At 37.9% G+C, this 19,277-nt stretch overlaps 1 protein-coding gene across 1 annotated transcript in view; it reads right to left on the bottom strand.

Annotated features, from left to right (window-relative positions):
* CDC73 (cell division cycle 73) overlaps nt 1-19,277 on the bottom strand; it is a 101,207-nt gene that overhangs the window by 51,296 nt on the left and 30,634 nt on the right. The window lies entirely within an intron of this gene.

Here is a 19,277-nt window from a genome sequence, read left to right as displayed (position 1 = left end):
TATACTTGAGTATAATTTGAAAATAATCTATAAACATAACATACTCAAACCATTATCTAAACAGTCAACAGCTACTTAAATCTTTTGTGTCCAAGTATTGTTTTCTTGCAGTCTGTTATGAGGCTTTCAGAAATGGGAGGGAGAGCTTGTATGGTGAAATATGCAATTACAGAATGAAAGATCTCTTTGCATTCTTTGTGTTGTTACCACTCTGTAGCTTGAGTTGAAGCTATTTACCCAATGTAGAAGAGCACAAAAACAGCTGATGTTAAAAAACAGTGCAATTACTAATGTCATTAAAACCTTTGACAAGTTTTCACACATCCTATCCAACATAAAGCAGGACTAAAAATGCGTTGTTAGTAGGATACAAGTTTCTGAGTTTAATGTATCTGCAATGCAGTAAAAAACAAAAAACACTAGTCTGCTTACCAAGATTTGTGTAATTTTCTCTTTAAATGTCTCTGTATGTTTGTTTCAGTTTGAGAAGAAATACAAAAACATCTAACATGACTCTAAATTTATTAAAGAAAATAATCATCATCAGCACCGTCATCACAGCAAAGAAATACTTTGGTAAAATGAAGCAAGAGAACCAAGTGAAATGAGTTTAGTAATCTTTCTTCATTTAACTTTCAACTAAGAATTTAAGCATTCATATTAGACAAGCAAAATAAAGTTCCACAAGTATCTTCCACCAACAACAGGCTTGTTGGTCTCCAATTGTATTAGTAAACAGAATTATTTGCAGATCATTCCACATCACATTTGAGCATGGAAATCGCATAAGTACAGCTGCTGGAGTAAGAAAGCTGATCCTATCCCCAACCACTGATCCATTTCTCACAGGTGAGGTTCATGATCTATTCTATGTGGAAAAAAACTACACATAAAGGCATTCCAAGCCTCAGTGGTTCCTTTGAGGAAATGAAATAAGATTAGTGTCCACTAAGATATTTATGTAAATATTATGAATTATTTCTCTGCTCTAGAATTTAAAATTATATCGTGGCAGTGATCTAGGAAAATAAGACAGACTGGTTGTCAGGTCAAGCAGACTAAAACTGTGATTTAAAAACTCGCTCTCTCTACAATGCAGTCAATGTGTTTTAGGCCATCTTTACAAATTTAATTACATATTATCTGATATTAACGACTCAAAATCAGTGCAAGATCAGGTGTGATTTGAGCATGGGGAAAGAATCTAGAAGCCATTGCTGTAGACAGCCCCAACACCATCCCTGCTCATTGTCCCAATACACTATCGAAATACCCCATCACACTTAGATCTCAAATACCTACATTGTCCCACACTGCAAAAAAAAAAAAAAAAAAAAAAACCACCAACAAAACCAAACCAAAAACAACACAACAACAAAACTCCTACAACCTTATCCGTAGAATGAATGCCCATTGCCATCTGTGAAAACTTTCCAGGAGGAGATGAAAGAGAGACGACACTAACATAAAAGTTACTACTTTTTACATTCAAGCTATTAGCAAGGTTTCTAACTGCTTTGCTAAAGCATCGACAGTTGTTTGTATCTTTTTTGTCCATTTTGAGAACACATTTTTCAATCCTTACTTCATGCTGTCAGATAACACAAGTAACCATTGGACAATTTATTTACACTATGATAACTACAGCTATGGAATTTTAAAAGCATTATCTTCATTTTTCATTTCTGATTTTTTTCTTAGAAAGCAATGTGGGATTTTAGGTAGAGCAGAGTCTTACCCTTCCTGACCCCAATAATTTCAGACTGGGGATCATCCCTATCATACATGGCATTTGCTGTATTACTACAGATGGAATCTCTAGCCCATTCGTTCCAGAATCCCATGTCCAGCTCTGCTTTGCAGGCCACTCAGAAAGAGAGCACAGGGAGAGGAGAGAGGCACGGAGCTGCACCGCCAGCCAGGCAGTGCTGTACTTGTAAATGTAGGTCAGGAAGCAGAGAACAAGCTCTTTGCTTCATACCCAAGGCAAGAATGAATTTAAAGGCTTTCTATGGCAGGAGGATGGGGGAGGGCTGCGGAGAGCAACCTTGCAGTAGGTCAGTTAAAAAAGCTCTTGAATGTGGGGAAAAAAAAAAAAAAAGAGCGAAATGAAAACCACAGCAGCTGATCAACACCATACAGGTTAAGAAGTTCACATGTCCCATATAAATAGGGCAGGCTTAGTCATAAAGAAAAGCTCTGTAAGTGAGGCCAAATTAGAAAGCATCGTCTGAACTTCTAGTGATGAGTGTTTGCATTTCTCTCCTCCTAGAGGAAATAAAAATCTAAAGTAAACTCATTCCTGTGACTAAACTTCTAGCTTGTGCTTGCAGTACAAGCTCTTTTATTACAGCCTGCTCCAAAGCAATTACAAGAAATGGCATGATGGCATGAAGAGCCGGTCAGGAACTCCAGAGGGGCAGTTTTACATACAGGAGTGCCAACAGAATCAAGTCATAAGCACAGAGAACTCGATCAGTTTTCCCTAGGACTTGCATTTCATCCCCAAAGGTGGCGTTTGCTACATTTCTCATTTGTCCCTAGTTAACTTGAAAGAAAGCCAGGCCTGGTACAATGTAGTACCTTCACCTCATAGTGAAATGACTACATAAGAATTCAGCTGAACATGGGATAGAGATGAAAACTACCACGTTGCCGTTCTCATATTACCATGGCAACAGTTAAGAGAGCTCCCTTCAGCAGTTAAATCTGACAGCTTTCATAATAACACTAACTGGATGATAGTAATGATGCGTTGTGCTCCATGAGCCAACCAGTGCAGGAGTCAAACCACAGGGTACGAGCCATGCCCCTCGCTGTTCTCCCAGCAATGCCTGTGGTCAAAGCCTTCTGACCAAGATAGTAACCTCCAGTTACTCCTCTCAAAACAAGTTCCTGTAGCACAGGGAATGCTCATGGCTTACAGCTTTACGTTGTCTCAAAGGTTTCCATTTGAATGCTTAAGTTGTGCACAGATGCTGTACCGGGTGGAGAAGTCAAGACTGCTTAAATGCTTGATGGGAATGTTCTCAAAGGGCTCCACTCACCTGGGAATGCGTGAGAAAAGAATACGCTTTCTACAGAGTGAACAAAATTGCTGCTGCTGTGTTTTCAGCATCATTTGTCTGAGCAAGGAGAAGGTAAGCAGTGGCTGGTGTCTTGCTATAATGCCTACCTACGCGTAGCCACTGTAGACTGCTTCAAGTAAAAAAAACACGCTGCCTCACTGAAGGCCCAAGTATGCTGATGAATATGGAAATATATCTCCAAAGACAAGCTCATCAGGACAATCTCATCCACCTCCTTCTAGCCTATTTAAGCTTTATCTAATATTAACTGACATGTTAGCTGTTTAACATCAATATTCTGCGAACCACTCACTGTGATCTCCCAGATACTTAGCTTGGGCATGATGGAAAAGCCTCTACATATTTACCTCATTAGAAAGAGAAGGGTGTGAAGCATTACTCACCCTAATGTTCTGAGGATAACAGGTTTGTCTTGCAACTGATTCAATAGAAACAAGATGAGAAAACTGAGAACAGTGTGAAACCCTTAAAAGTTCAAGATTTCCTAAGATGACAAACAGATCAGAGGAAATAGTTATGTTTGCCAGCATGTAAGAAGTCTTCAGAAAGTTAAATATTCCCAGTTCTTCCCGTTGACATATTAACAAAGTTTTGTATTATATTACAAATTTTTTTTAGAAGACTGTGCCATCACAAAAATGCTGAATTCCTCCACTCTTGAGAAGTCAACAACTTCTTTCTTGGGGAAAGGCCAAGTGTTCCCACACCACAATAAGCCCAAGGTTCAAAACAAGAAAAACTGACTGCTGCAAGAAATGCTTTTTTAATAAAATACCAAACAAGTCACCAAGGAAAACAAAGCCCTAACTCACTGCCTTTATTAAAAATTTAACATATCCAGCATTTAAATGACATCAGGTCTAATGAAACATTAAGAGACAGTCTAAGTTTCTTTCATTCACTGCCGCTGTCATCACCTCTAAGCCAAGTATGAATTTGGCACATAAAGAAAAGCTACGTCACAGTTAAAGCCTGTTGTGCCATAATATATAGGTTGATGTGACATAAAACAAAATGAATCACTGGAAAATGCCATCTGTGACTCAGTCTAAAATTTTTCATGTAAAAAAAATTTAGTACTGCCACTTACTGCAAATTCCAGCCTTTTTATAGGCATTCCTCCCAAGTCCAACTAGGCACTGCTTTTTGTAGATGTACAAATTCAACTGTCCAGCCTTGTGAATCATGAGAATAACCAACTTCCCATTATAAGATCTTTGAATATTTTAAAGCTTTGCATTTTATTATTTTTTTTAACTTGGGAAACAATAACGTTATGTCACAACAGTTTAAAGAAATGAGATTGTAATTTAGATATGCTCTTCACATTACTTAAGATTCTAAAATAAGACTAAATATCATACACACACCTGAGGGCACTACACATCTGTTCCTCAAAAAACCAATTGCAAAGCTTATGCTGTTAGCACCACAAAGCACATCGAAAGGGGAATAAAATAAAAATAATTTAATTACATGGTTCCTAAGTATAAATGCACCTTCAGCTCAGGAGGTATTTACAGTAATGCCCCTCCTGATATCATGAGGAAATTATCTTTCAAATAGGAACTGATTTTCAATAGCAGATGCCCCAACCCTGGAGGCATTCAAGGCCAGGCTGGATGTGGCTCCGGGCAGCCTGCACTGGTGTCTGGTGACCCTGCATATAGCAGTGGGTTGAAACTAGATGATCATTGTGACCCTTTTAACCCAGGCCTTTCTATGATTAATCCTGTTGTTTCACTAAATTCAATATGGTTAATTTGCAAAGCAGCTAAACCATATTACTCCAAAAGGTTGTCTGTTTTCTTAATTCTCAACATGGTAAACATCAATATATCAATTAAAAGAATGATAGATAACCACAATTGTTTTATTTTCCTAGCAAGTCTGTTTCCTGCATCTGGCAAATATTTTATTTTCCTTCTCAATTTTTCATTTTTTTGAGAAATGGATGCTGAAAACAACTTCAGACATCCAACTTCATTCATGTTAATAAAGGAATGACAGCCTTCTCCCACTAATTCTGGGGACTCCAATCTTAAGTAAATAATAATGCTGCCATTTCATTAAAAAAAAAAGGAAGAGACGAGTCCCTCAAGCATTTTTCTCCCTTACACCATTTTCTAATAGTAGAAGTTAACTCAAATGATTTATTGTCCAAATTTTACACAAGCAGAAAACAATAGAAAAGCTCAAATGAAGTACACAATCACATTCCTTCCCTATTCCGCCCCCTATTCATCAAAAGACTTCACACCTGTGAGCGCACACTTTCTGGAAGTACCATCTTCTGCACACATTCTATAAATCAAGTCTCTTGGAGAAACATCAGTTTTGTTGCGTGCATGACTTCTTATGACAACCAGACTAATATTAATTGGTTACCTCCTCTGGCACCCTAAAAGAAATATCTACAAAGCTTGTATTTACAGCCTTTCCTGTAAAACATATCTGACCTGGAATAAAGCCATTTTCCCCCATTCCTTATCATGATGTTGCCTTGGACTTGTATTTACACCACTGGGAAGCTGTTATTTACAGAGAGCTACACTGAAATGAATTACAACTGCTTAGAAATTCCTTATTTGTCAGGAATTGCAGGAGATTCGTGCCTGAAGTATTAATACAACGCACTGACTTACTTAGAGAAGAGCTGAGCAAGCTTTTCTCTTTTAAATTTTTCGTATTCTGAGGAGCCAAGTCATTTTTTCCCCCATTTTTCAGTACAACCTCCAGTTTCTCAGCAAGAAAGCTACTAAAAATGCTGGTTCTTGAAAATCTCACCACCTGAAATGGTATTCCAGAAAGTAATGCACATAGTCATAAACTAGCAAAGTACTTCTGCATCTATGCTCCAGCTTCAAATTAAGAAAAATCGCAGAGCTGGGCAGTGCTGTGTGCTGAGAGGACTGACTCGAGCATGCCAAGACAGTGAAGAGCTGGCCTTCACCCTGCTTATCCAGTCCAGATATATAATGCAAGGTGGCAGATAGCTCCCATTTTTTTTCTGTGACACTTAAAGACTTCCAAGCAAAAATAGCTTCCAGTATTTGCTGAACACATTTCACACTGGCTTTGTCAGTTACTTAAAATGAAAAATTACCACAATGAGATGAGTTGCCACAGAAAAAAAAAAAAAAAAAAGTTTCCTACCAAGGCCAGCTAAATAATTTGGCATTTCATTTGTATCAGCAACAGACAGACAAGAGCTTGTCCCAGTCTTTTGGGAAGGGAACAAAAACAGAATTTTTCTTCTAATGGACAATAAGGCTTTCTTTTCTTGCTGCCCTACTTTCTTTCTTTGCCAGGAAGGAAGATGCTTTTTCACAGCTCAACATTTTCACAATATAACAAAAAGATGCAGTAACCCTGTGCAAATAAGAGACTTCTTTAAGATGCGCTATGAAGAATGGAGCACTTTTCCCAACAAATCCCATAATAATCTCTCAATCCATCCAAACACCCCGAGAACACACTAATGACATTTTCTCTCAGGGAAAGATGCCTAACTGTTCTAGTCTTCAACCTATGGACATTAATTCCCTAAATGGAACTTTTTTAAGCCTGCATTCTGAAAAGATGACACAAATCTGTCTCCTCCCGATAAACACCAAACTGGAGTTTCTGAGTTCTCCATGCAACGTTTTGAAAGCATCTAATAAGCTATAAAAGATGGCCCAGAATTGGTCATGTATGTAGACCAACCGACTCTGGCATTGGATGGAATTAGACTGAGCCAAATGGACTGGTTTCAATGGCTTGCCACCTAGCAGTGCAGAGTTCAACAAGTCCAGAAAGAACATAATAACTAAATGAACATCATCAAAAAAAAGTATAAATACTTCATAGCTACTCTGTTACTCTTAACACTTGGATATTCTGACACTTTGATAGCTGTTACAAAGTACACCTCTCTTACCATTAAAAGGAAGGAGAAAAGATAGGAAACAAACTCAAGCCACACTTGGGGGAAAAAGCTACACACAACAAGCATAGCAAAATTAGGTAAGAAATTCAATCCTAAACCACGCACATAGTCAAATGAGAAGACAAATTTTAAATGGCAGGCTTATATTGATCAATTCAAGTAATAGGAATAGGTGTTTGATTGCATAAGAAAACAAGTTAAATGTGAAAGTAGTGACTATAAAACTAGAGGTCCACTGCTATTCCATTTCCTACTGCCTTCTCACCCAAAAGACCTCACACGTTCCACACAGAAGTGAAAGCAAAACAAACTATCCTTGGGTTTCCTCCCCAGAATAAAAACAGACACGAAGATCAACATAATCCATTACTATCTGTATTGAAGAGGATGGCTAATATAATTTTATTTGCCCATCTAATTCAGATTATATCTGTAATCCTACGTAACGTAACAGTGAACACAGCACTGAAAACAATGAGCCAAGAAACAAGAAGTGAACAAGAGAAGCAGGAAATACATGAGACAGCCTTGCAGAACTGCTCAAGATGCAGCAGGTTCATTCATGATTTAAATGTTTATAAAAGATTCAAGTAAAGGTGAGAAGTCAAAGCATATTAATTTAAACACATTCAATTCCCCCACAAATTTTCCAGTTCAGGACTAAGTTGGGCTCTTCTCACTGTAAACTAAGGAAATTAAACCACAGCTAACTGAAGTAAATTTATTCCTAAAGACACTACCAGCCAATGGCAATTTTATGCGTTACAGCTTATGAATGTTGATGCTGTACACTTTGGTAATTTGTATAATTTGCTTAAGTGCCTTGATCCAGATTTAGCCTTAAGGAACACTTGCATATCACCATAATAGATGGCATCATTCTTTGTATTGATGAGAAAGGGCTCTTTCTGAATGGCAGAACTATCAAGCATTTGTACTAATAGGAAAAAGATGATTGTTGAAAGCAAGCTCCTACTGATCATAGTAATGCACAAACACATTCAGGTAACAAAAGTTCAGTCCTGGAAAGACCTGAGCTGTTGAACTAGAAATGGAAAGTAACTGGAGACTTTAACCGTTTTGAACAAAGCCTGCACTGGGGAGAGCAAAGGCTACAAACAAAAGGCTGGATGAACTTCAAGAAGATCCCTGAAGGACTCTGACTGACTGAGACTGAATACGAATACAGAAGTTTGAGTTTCAGACACAGGGGAGTTATCTCCCCACCGACAAAGCTGCACACAGCTATCATCTCTAAACAAGATGAGAAGCCAGGAAAACTCGTGCTGAAAAGTGCAGAGAGCTCAGGTACGATCTGTTAAGTACCACAGATCAGCAGCAGGTTGGAGGCTACAACAGCTGACCACAGGCTACAGCAGTTAGGATTCTTTTGTATACAAGAGAATGGCTGGGAACGCTGCCGGAAAGCACAGCAGATCAGAGGTCAGCCCTTCCTACAGCAGCACGTTTGGACAAGGTTTTGTCAATACTGAGGTAACGATCGAACTCGAAACCGAACCCAGACTTCAATATGCATGTACCTTTTTGTGTAAAGAAATCCTAAGTCTTCTTATCTCAGAACGGAAAAAAAAAAAAAAAAAAAAAAAAAAAACCAACCCTAAGAATTAAGAAACAAAACACAACTCAGAGTCATACTTAGATTTATATTGAAGTATAACAATAAGAGAGCACTGTTAGAGTGAATTGGCTGTAAATAAATAAGGACAGAAGACATGTTTTTCCTCCCATTAAGATTATGTTTCAAAGCACAAGAACTTCAATGACTGAGAGCTCCCCCTCCCTCTCAATAAACCTTTGTGTAAGGAGCAATTTAACTGCAAGCAAAATATTTCTCTCACCACCTTCACACTTTCTACACAATCTTATTCTACTCTTTACCCTTGAGAACATCTGCCCACACCATCAGCTTTTCATCTTATGGACAGAATTAATTAAGCATCCTTCTGGGGAACGTAGTAGAAGTGAAAAATGGTGAATTCTACTCAAGCCAGAGATCGTATTTTGATTTAAACAAAACAAAACCAACAAAAATCAAAACATAATTCTCAGAGCTGTGAAAATTACTATGCCACACAAAGTATCAACATATCCCTATGCGTTTGAATATAGTTTTAATATGACTTCACTAAAGCAGAACTTCACTTTAAGTTTGCCAAATATTAAATGTCAGGTTTATCAATCATTTCCATTCCTCTCACAATAGCATCAGAAAGTTCCACTGCTTCCTTAAAGGTATGATTTTTATTCATAACCAAGAACTGCTACAACTATTAGTATATTAGCAACCACTGTTAACGTTTAATACGTTCCTGAACTTCACCTGGAGGATTTGAGCTGATAATTTATTTTCGTATTACCTTCATCATAACTTCACATAAAGGAGTGATAATACTTGAAAATATTTTCTATGTATTGTAGAATTTCACTATAATACATTTCCTGCATACAGATTGTTACTGTACTCACTGTTTAAAATATGCATGTGCCATTAGATGCTTCTAAGAGGATTAGAATTCACACTATTTGATAATACAACTTAACTATAGGCACCTTTCCAGAGAAGAAAATTAAAGGAGATGAAGAATCTTGCTGAGAATTGCCAGAGGACTGAATATAGGAAATACACTGAATATAACATTCTTGCTGTACATTACAATAATATTTATACGAAAGCTACCCTTATTAAACATTTATTGCATCCAAATGAAGGTGAGCAGAATACCTGGTGATTCTTTCATGAGCACAAATGGGAGGCGTAACAACAGATACATTTACAAAGGATGTCAGGAATCAACAAGGAACCTGATTTACATATGACCAAATTTTATGCTATTTGCAAAATTTGAGCCAAAAGTAAGATTACCCTTTGAAGTGAGATATAACGATACCCCAGGTAATCCGGCATCCCTTTACATTTTACTTTCTAAGATGGAATAGTAGGCAGATAGTAATGCAAACACATATTTCACTATTTTAATCCGAACCTCACCTTCTGTTCGTATCCAGATATTTTTGGAAGTCTTTTCATTCTTCCAGACTTAATTATACATGTAAAACCTACTATAAAATTAGTGGTGTGTTACACCACGTGATTATAGGCTACTAAATTATTAGCCACAAAATATTTGCCTGAAGGCCTTACATAAAGCCCTCTCCCCATCCAGAAGCCTTTTGCTTTACTTATTTTAACTACAATGGAAAAAAAAAAAGAAAAAAAAAAAAAAAAGAAGAATCAGGCAGGCCACTCTTGCTAATGATAACTGTATTCCATTTAAATTTCAGTATTATCACAGCCTGCTTGCTTGAGTCGCATCAGCTGCTCCCAAGGCAACTAGGAAGCAAGACAGATTAATACCACTACAGGATGTGCCTGAACCTTCCCCTGTTCCAAACTAAAGCAAGAGGTAATCATTCTCATCAGGACACCCATGTGTTAGCAGCCTGCTTCCCTAACATTCCTTCCCTCCCTAACATTTTCTGAATCTACTTTCCAGTTCAAGTGTAACTTGAAGCAATGTATGTTTAGTTTTAGGTTTTTTTTGTTTTGTTTTGTTTTTCCAATCTTTGTCAAGTTCTATGAAAATCACCAGCAAGAGAAACACGAGGCTCAGGTTAACGCCCCTGAGGAAGGAAAGGCAGGCAGCCTTTTTCAAAACAGCAGCACCAAGCCACCACAAAGCACACACCCACACTGATCAGCTGCACATCCCTCCAGGCCAAAGCAGCACATGAGGAGATAACACCTGACCGGAGTAGAGGAGAGGTGATTACAGAGAAAAAAAGCACTATTTTTATTGCCTATGAAGAAACCCATAATTTCAAAATAAATGCATATTTGAAATGTTAAGTCCTATAACTTCACAATAACTACAGTTAACAAGAAATAATCTTACACCACTATTACTGGGCTTAGTCACACAAGGTTTTGCTTCACACTTCCTTTTTAAACTGATGTGTAAAAGCACGTCTGTTGCTTATGCCTATAACCCACTCATACACCTTCACGCAGTAAAAGTGTCTGCTTTCAATCTTAAAGAGAAAGGGAAGCAAGATATTTTAATTTCAGTAACACATCTTACATCCTCTGAAGCAGCCAACCAATTGCATAGTTCCTAGAACAGTCTGCCAAATGTAATGCTGACGTAAGGCAAAATAAAACCACATTTTCTTAATATTCATACTATGCAGAGTTTAAGCAAAAGTTTTACACACTAACTAATCAGGAAGCATATTTGTGAAAGAAACAGCAGTTATTATCATTTATCCATTTCAATATACCAACTGCTTCAGATAACTTAGTTTTAGACATATACTATTTTAAACAGTAAGTACTGAAGATGAGAAAAAAAAAAAAAAAAGAAATCTGAGAATATCTTTCACATGTTACAAGAAAACCAAAATTTCTTTACTGAGAAGTTCACATTCACACTGTGTATGCATCTGTGCAAAAATTATTAGAAACCAGATTGTCTTTGCCTGGTAAGTATCTTCAGTGTCAAATCTCAAGTTGCACACAAACAGAGTTCACGTGACTTCAAATAATCTCTGAACTAAGAAAATCCAGAAAAACTCATTATCTTTTGGGAAATAAAGTGTGTGTAAAATAGGAAGTGATGAATGACAAGGAAAACACATGCACACTGACACATACGCAGGTCTCCCTGCCCTCCACACACAGTGTTTTCACAGAGGCTTTAGAGGAATCAAGACTGAAGACCCACTCTTCCAGCAGCAGTGATGGAAGTAGTTTCTGCAATAGCATATTGCTCAGTAAAAACATAAACGCAGCTCCAGATGGCAGCTCTGCAGATTGCAATCATAGGTATATTCCAGAAGGTATGATCAGCATTGCCTAAATGCTAGTTGAGTGAGCCATAACTAATGCAGAGTTTTTTATATTGTCTTTACAGCCATTTACCTAATGAGAATGCCTATGCTGAAAACAGAGCACCCAGGACCACTGATAGCAAATGTATGTCAGAACTCTGCCTATAGATTCTTGTCTCATCAGAAGTACACAGAACACTTCCAAGTACCCCAAAAAAGGTGATGTGGATTCAAACGCAATAGCACGTGGCTACACAAAAGGCAGAGGCAGATGAACACACTGACAGGTGGAACAGTAAAACTGCACAGAAGTGGAAACCAAGATACATTCTGCTTTAATCAATTCCTTTCTCGGGAAGTGCAAGAAGAAACTGCCTTAAAGGATTCGAATTATAACCTACTTTGGCTATTCTGACAGGATCTTACCTTTGGTGATGTTGCACTATGTTAAATAGTGCCGAATGACATAATTTATAATTTATAGAAAAAACTGAGAACAAGGCATTACATTAGCACTTGATTAATACTTGCCTCTCAAGACCCCTCTCAGTTGCGACCTCTGCAGGTCTGATGTGCTTAGAGCTGAGAAAGTACTTTGCCTTACATACTCACATGCCAAGAACACTTTATAACACACTGCTTGTAACACACACCTGTCACAGCAAGCTAACAATTACACCTGTGAAGTTACATCTGCAAACAAAGTTGCCTGCACTGAGACATCCTCTGACTGCAATCAGAATGCTAACAGCCAGAAACTGAGGAGAGTTCTTTCAGAGAGAATAAAACAAATGCACAAGCACAAGAAAAAGGAAACAAGGTGGACCTTTAAAACGATAACTCCAGAACAAGATCCACAAATTAGAACTATAGTCCAAGACATTCAGGTAGGGCTTTGACAATAAGGAGAAAGCACAGACTTGATGAAAACAAAAGCTTGGGGGAAAGTTTGCTGTGGCTTAACTACAAAGTACCAGTAAGCTCCTTGAGTAATAGGCACACCAGTGTGGACTTAGTGACATGTTCCTTATTGCTTAAGTAAGTCAAGCTATCCTACCTTACGCGCTCAGAAGAAAAAAAAAAAAAAAAAAGTATGACAATAATAGAATAATACATAATCAACTAACCAAGCAGAGAATTTGTTTCCACAAAAACTGAATTATCTGACTCTAGTAAGAGGAAATAAATACTGGTGTCATATGGTGTAACTCCAATAGCATATGAACATCTCGATTCAGCCATCTCAAGTTAGTTTCAACTCCTCAGCCAATTAATAAATATTTGAGCTCCAATTTTGATTTAGTCACTCTACCATAAATTGAGAAGCATGCAAAACTTCAGAAGTGTGTTACAGATCCTATTTAAAGGCAATGGGATAGTAACATCCATAATTTTTGTAGCAAATGTAGGTGAACTCAGAGGGAAAAACAGCAACATAAAAGACTAATAGTGCCTTCTGGTCCCTCATCTTTCACATGTTCATTTCCACCTCTTTACTCTTCCACATTCCAAACGCCCCCAGATACTGCCTTCAGGGACCCAACAGGTTCCTTGTCATTGCCTTTAAGTTTCCATGATGAGTAAATGGAAATGTCACTAAGACTACGCTAAATTCAACTGTAAGCCTTACCAATTTGTTGTCTGAAGGCTCAGCACACTCATACTTCTGCCTTGCTAGGTTCTTCGATATCATCAGGCACTATTTATTAGGAACACTGGCAACAATTGTTACAAATGTTATGAAAAATTTGGAATTCAAAACTTCCACTGAAACTACAACTTCTGCTTTAAAAGGCTATGATCCCAATCTCTTAAATAATGACTGATTTCAGATACACCTCAGCAGAATGTTGTAGCTTAGGGATCCCACTATTTCAATTGTTAAGGATAAGAGGTTAAAATATGCTTTTATCTAGATACCCCTTAGGAAAGGTTCATAAGACCTTTATGCTATTCAAATACTGTGAATGTATTTGAATGCTACACAATAGTTCTATTGTTTCATCACATTAGAAGTTTGCTGACAAACTGCCAATTGAAGATGCAGCCATTTCATACTTAGTGGATATTTGGACTTAATTTCCAGAAGGAATTACATGGACAATACCGCCGAATGTGTAAGCTGTGTAAAATGCATGATGTTTGGTCAGAACAATTAAGATAAATAGAAACGTCTGTAGCTCGAGGTCAGCTAGCATCACTGCACAATGCTCTATACAACTTTTATTAATAGCTCAATCAAATCTCAAGTCCTGAGAAATACAAATAAAACTAAGCATCTTTATGGGACGCAAGCAGAAGACAGACTACAGTTATGAACGTGAACAAAATTTGCTAACAGTTTTATTTGAGGTCATGTTTCCCAATAAGGCTGACTGCTGGAGCATTTGGAAAGGACCCAAGTCCCAGCTCAAAGCGTACAGGGCAGAAGAGTTTCTTGAAGGGAAACTCAGAGAGCTAACAAAGCAGCCAGGAACACTCACCCTTAGGTCAAGCAAGTCATCTTAAAATTCATACTAAGAGTTTTTAAGGCTCTCAAGCTTTTTTTTTACTAATGCTCTGTAGGTGTCTGAAGTTCCAGTTCAATGTATAGTCAGAGATATTTGGATTCTCATACTTGGCACTTCTCCGTTTAAATTCCTCAAGGATCTTAGGTGCACACCACAAGCTCTCCTGGCATGCAGACACAACCAGGTTTTTCACAGAACAGTGACTTCAGACACCTTCATTCAGTAACAAAGCTATGTGGCCTGAGCTCTCACTCTCTTTTATTCACCAGCCAACAGAGAAAAGCTCAACTTCCAGATATGTGACTCGTTACATAACATCCACATTTTTTCTTGAATTTGCAGTTCTCAGACTCTAAACCTATTATGAAGAACAAAACAGGCAGTTCTATTGTATAATGCAGTACAATAGCAAGATAGCTTGGCACAGATATACATGATTTACAATCACTGAGAAAATGAGCACAGCATTGTTCAACCTAGCATTTTCTTGAAAGCAGCATTTGTGTGTCATTTTCCCCAGTTTTTATCAACTTGACTGTTTACATTGAAACTCTTTAAGGGAATCTTTATTTAATGTTTGAAAAACAACTGGGGCAGTAAAATGCCAACCACTGAAATGACTGTAGGGACCTTTTAGAGTGTAACAGTCTTCGGGAATCTTGGTTGCATTTTATTCACTGTTACTAAAGCATAGGGATACAGGCCACAAGAAGGGCCTGCTGGTCTGTTGCCCCAGAGCAGTCTAGGACAGCAGGAACACAATGAGGCTGTTAGGAGAATGGTTTGGTCAAACCCACCTCCAGCTCAAGGACGTTCCAAGCTAGTGCTCTAATTCTAGCTCTTGGACCCAAAGGACTAAGAACGGGTGGCTACATCCCAATTAATTACACATAAACACGCTTACTATGAAAAAAATTACAAATCATATGAAAAACAAAAGTCTCTGCTTCAAGCATCATTTATGGAGAGCTCTCCCAATACTCAATTATTACAACACATTCCTCATCCTCTTTTGCTGGTTAGCAGCTAAACAAGCTCACAGTGGCCTCCCAAGGCACAGAGCATGCACAGAAAGTGGTTGGGCCCACAGAGCAGGAGCCGTGGGCAGACTGACCTTACACTGGTGTGGGGAATAATGGCAAGCTTGTGCACTGCACTGCTTCAGAGGCTGCTGAGAGCATTTTCAAAGAGTCTGTTGTTTTGCTGACTCCTCCTTTAATACCAATCCATTCAAGTATTTTAATGAGATTATGACACATAAAACTGGTGATGCGGGTATAAGTAGTCTGCTCACCCCAATCTAATGTTGAAGCTGTGTTTTATTTTTATTTACTTCTGCAAGTTAAGTGCTTCAATATTAGCATATTAAAAGACAGCGTTCAATCCCATCACATGCTTTTGGGAAGTCATTAATGTAAATTTAAAAAAAAAAATCTCATGATCTCCCTTATTTACATAGAAACCTCACTGTTACATAAAGTTACACCATGCTGCCTGCTCCTGCCTGTTTCCTCTCCACTGGCCCAATCTTTACAGCGCCAGAAACTCAGCCTTACCCCTCATTTTACAGCATGGTAATTCTTAAAAAATTTTTACCAGAGGTTAATGAAACCTCTTGCATAAAATACGGAATTCACCAAGACTAGCGTACTCCAATTTTGGGGGCAGCATCAGTGACATACTTTCATGAGTTAATACTCAAATATGAGATTGATCAACAAGTGCTGAAAAATACCTCTGACCTTAGAGGTGCTAAAACATATTTCCAGTTCTTCTGAAAGGAAGCCTGCTTATAGCGTGGCTTACATTGGGACATCCAGTTTTGTTACTAAGTAAATTACCTCAATACCTCAGAGGACTGTTATATCCACCTGCTTACAGAACACTAAGAAAAACAAATGCCAACAGTTATTTCTGGCTGCATACAAGTGCAGATGATCAACGACAGATCCCATTAGTTACAGAAAAACAATAGACAAAAGGAGCTTCTGTGCTTCCGCAGCTTTGATTACTGAAAGAAAACAGAAATTAGAAAAAGGGGAGTATCCCAGCAATTAGAAAAAGCAAAGTAATTTCCATGAGGAAGGCCCCGCTACAGTAACACATAAATCTTATTCACTTGCATCCAAGTTTCTATCAGCTCTGAATTACGGTTGACGGACAGGACTCCCAGAAACGAAAGAAGCAGAAAGCCTGCCAAGGGGTATCAATCTATTCCTTTTTCCCATATTAAAGTCATGAAAACTTAAAATAATATTAAAAGGCAGATAAAAGAAGCAGTGACTAAATTTGTCATGGAGAAAAAAATATCACTTGCACATGCACGATGAATATAAAGCAAACTCTCAGCTTTAAGAGGACATGCTTTAACAACCATCTATAAAATACAGATTTACCAGATACATACAGAGCCAGTAACCTCCCCAGTATCCTAAAACAGATACAGGCAAGACAGCTTGTTTGTTCTAATCTTTGCATCTGAAGCTATTGCAGCAGCTAAGTACTTCATAATTCCTACTGACAGTAACCATCAGTCCAAACCTTAATTACATACCAAAAACAGCAGCAATCACCACCACCCAAACCCACTTTGTAGGCTTCCAAAGGATACTGGCTTAGTCTCAAAGCTAGCATTTCCCTTCAGTAAGTGAAAAGCAAACAGAGAATGCCCTGAACTTGTCAAAGGCATACATGTAAGAAAGACAACGTCAAGAACATTGGTTTAAAATTCTCTCACAGCATTCCCTTGCATCCTACATGGTGCAAAACCATTAACAAATTTATCTTCCACAGTTCTGTACCTCTTAATTGATCCATTTCAAATAGTAAACTATTCTACTTAATGAAAACCAACCAACCAGAAGAAACAACACAGAAGCTGCACTGCTATACAGAGGGTCATGCCTTAGAATCAAGTCTGCAGGTAGATCTGGGGGTTTCTCAAAGTCACGCTGCATGGTTTTCAACACACTGCTGGGCTTGTTGAGCTACTATCACTAGCTTGGTGGTTTCCAAAACATCACCAGCCCATCAGGCAAACAGAAAGTGCCCCAGGTATTATCAAAGATGCCTTGTTACAAACAATTCCAGGTCCAGAATAATGAAGCCACAGCTTCATAACAATTCATTAAATACGTCAGCTCTTCCTTAGACAAAGTAAGCACACCAATTAAGCAAAAACCCTGTTGCAGGGAAGAACTGCCAGCAGCACAAGTTATTTTAGCTGACATTACTTCAAAAGAGCCCACCATTCACCATCTGTTCTGGCACAAATTTTGAATGCTAAGAAAGTTTCCAGCATCGCTGATGAAAAGAAAGCAGTCGAAATGCAGAAGTTTGTTTCACTGTTAACAAGAACAAGCATCTAGGACAACTCATATTTCAGCAAGAACAAATAAAAAACTGTACTGCAAGCTTCATAAAATGAATTACAGAGAATTACACTAAGACATACAGTGCCAAGGGGAAGACATGTTGGGAAGATAACAGAGAGCAAATAAGAGACATGTTGCAAATTTTACATCCAAAGTGGGTGGGCAGCTCCAGACAGTGGGGCAACAGTTTGCACTGCAGGTAGTAATCATATGCCTATCAAGTTTTTCTGGTTGCTAACAAGATGGACGCTTTTGAAAACTAATGGCTCCACCAACCTGTTGAAGGGAAGACCTGCCAAAGTGAACTGTACAAATCAGACAAAAAAAAAATAATAAAGGGCAAGGAGCAACAAGGAAGCCAAGGAAATGAGTGCAACAGAGAAAACAAAAGCAGGGATAGATTGGATTACCAATATGCAAATGCCCAAATGAACTACTTTATTAGATTAAATCATCTCTATTAATATGCAAAGTGTAAACTACAGCAAAAATAATAAGAAAAAGAAACAAAGAGTGAAGATAAAGTAAAATACTTGATTCGCCTACCATGAAGCAATACTTTTTCAGAAGCAAATTGTAAATGTCTTTCCAGAAACTTTTGGTGAAATCTCACTTGCATGACTATGTGAAGTTTTACTTCTCTATGTTCTAAAAGAATATGAGTTTAACAGGAAGAGATGAAGAAAGTTCAGATAGGAATTGAAAACTTATTTCACAACACAACTTGTTTAGCCAAGCCAAATAAGAAGTCTTATGAGAAGGACTGCACTGCCCTTTGTAAGAACATCAGTGAAAACAAACACCAGAGATGAAACAGAAGAGCAAAACAGTGATACAAAAACAAGTGCTTCAAAGTTCACTCACCATTCATCTGGAAATCAGAGGCCTGAGGTTTCAATCTAATGATAATCTGCCTAGCACTTCAAGCCCACTGAGAGGATGTCATTAATTCACAAACAAGATAATACAAATAATTGTTTCTGTGAGGATGGCAGAGAGGATATCACATACATAGGACACAATTCCAACACTATACCCCAGTTTCCTATGATTTAGCCAATGAGAATTAAATACTTCACCATAAATTTCAGGGAGAAATCACTTCCCTATTCCCTCCTACATTTATACAGCATTAAAAATAGAAACACATACACCTATAAAAAGACAACTAAGACTGTAAAGTGAAATTTGGCAACTTGTAGGAAATTAAGTATTCTACACCTAAATCTGAAGATTAAGGATTGGACCTATGTGGACCCATCACTGTGATGGGTCACCACTTCTATGTCATGTAATTAATAGATTCATTCTCTCCATCCTGATATGAAAAACAAAGTCAGTAAGGCTGGGATTTAGTAGAGTATTTCGTGTTGTCGATTCATCAGATTTATATAGGTATGCAGATGGCAAAAACTTTAATGAGGGCTCTGCATTAGTTCTGTAGCATTTATCCTACCCACCAGCAGATCAGAACAGTATAATTTTGAGAGCATTCAACCTATTTTCATAAAAGCAAAGAAATGTT

This window comes from Lagopus leucura, unplaced genomic scaffold (genome assembly GCF_019238085.1).
Source record: "Lagopus leucura isolate 7727_CA_CO unplaced genomic scaffold, USGS_WTPT01 Super-Scaffold_100009, whole genome shotgun sequence".
In the NCBI taxonomy this organism is placed as follows: domain Eukaryota; kingdom Metazoa; phylum Chordata; class Aves; order Galliformes; family Phasianidae; genus Lagopus; species Lagopus leucura.
This window is presented reverse-complemented; position numbering and strand designations above follow the sequence as displayed.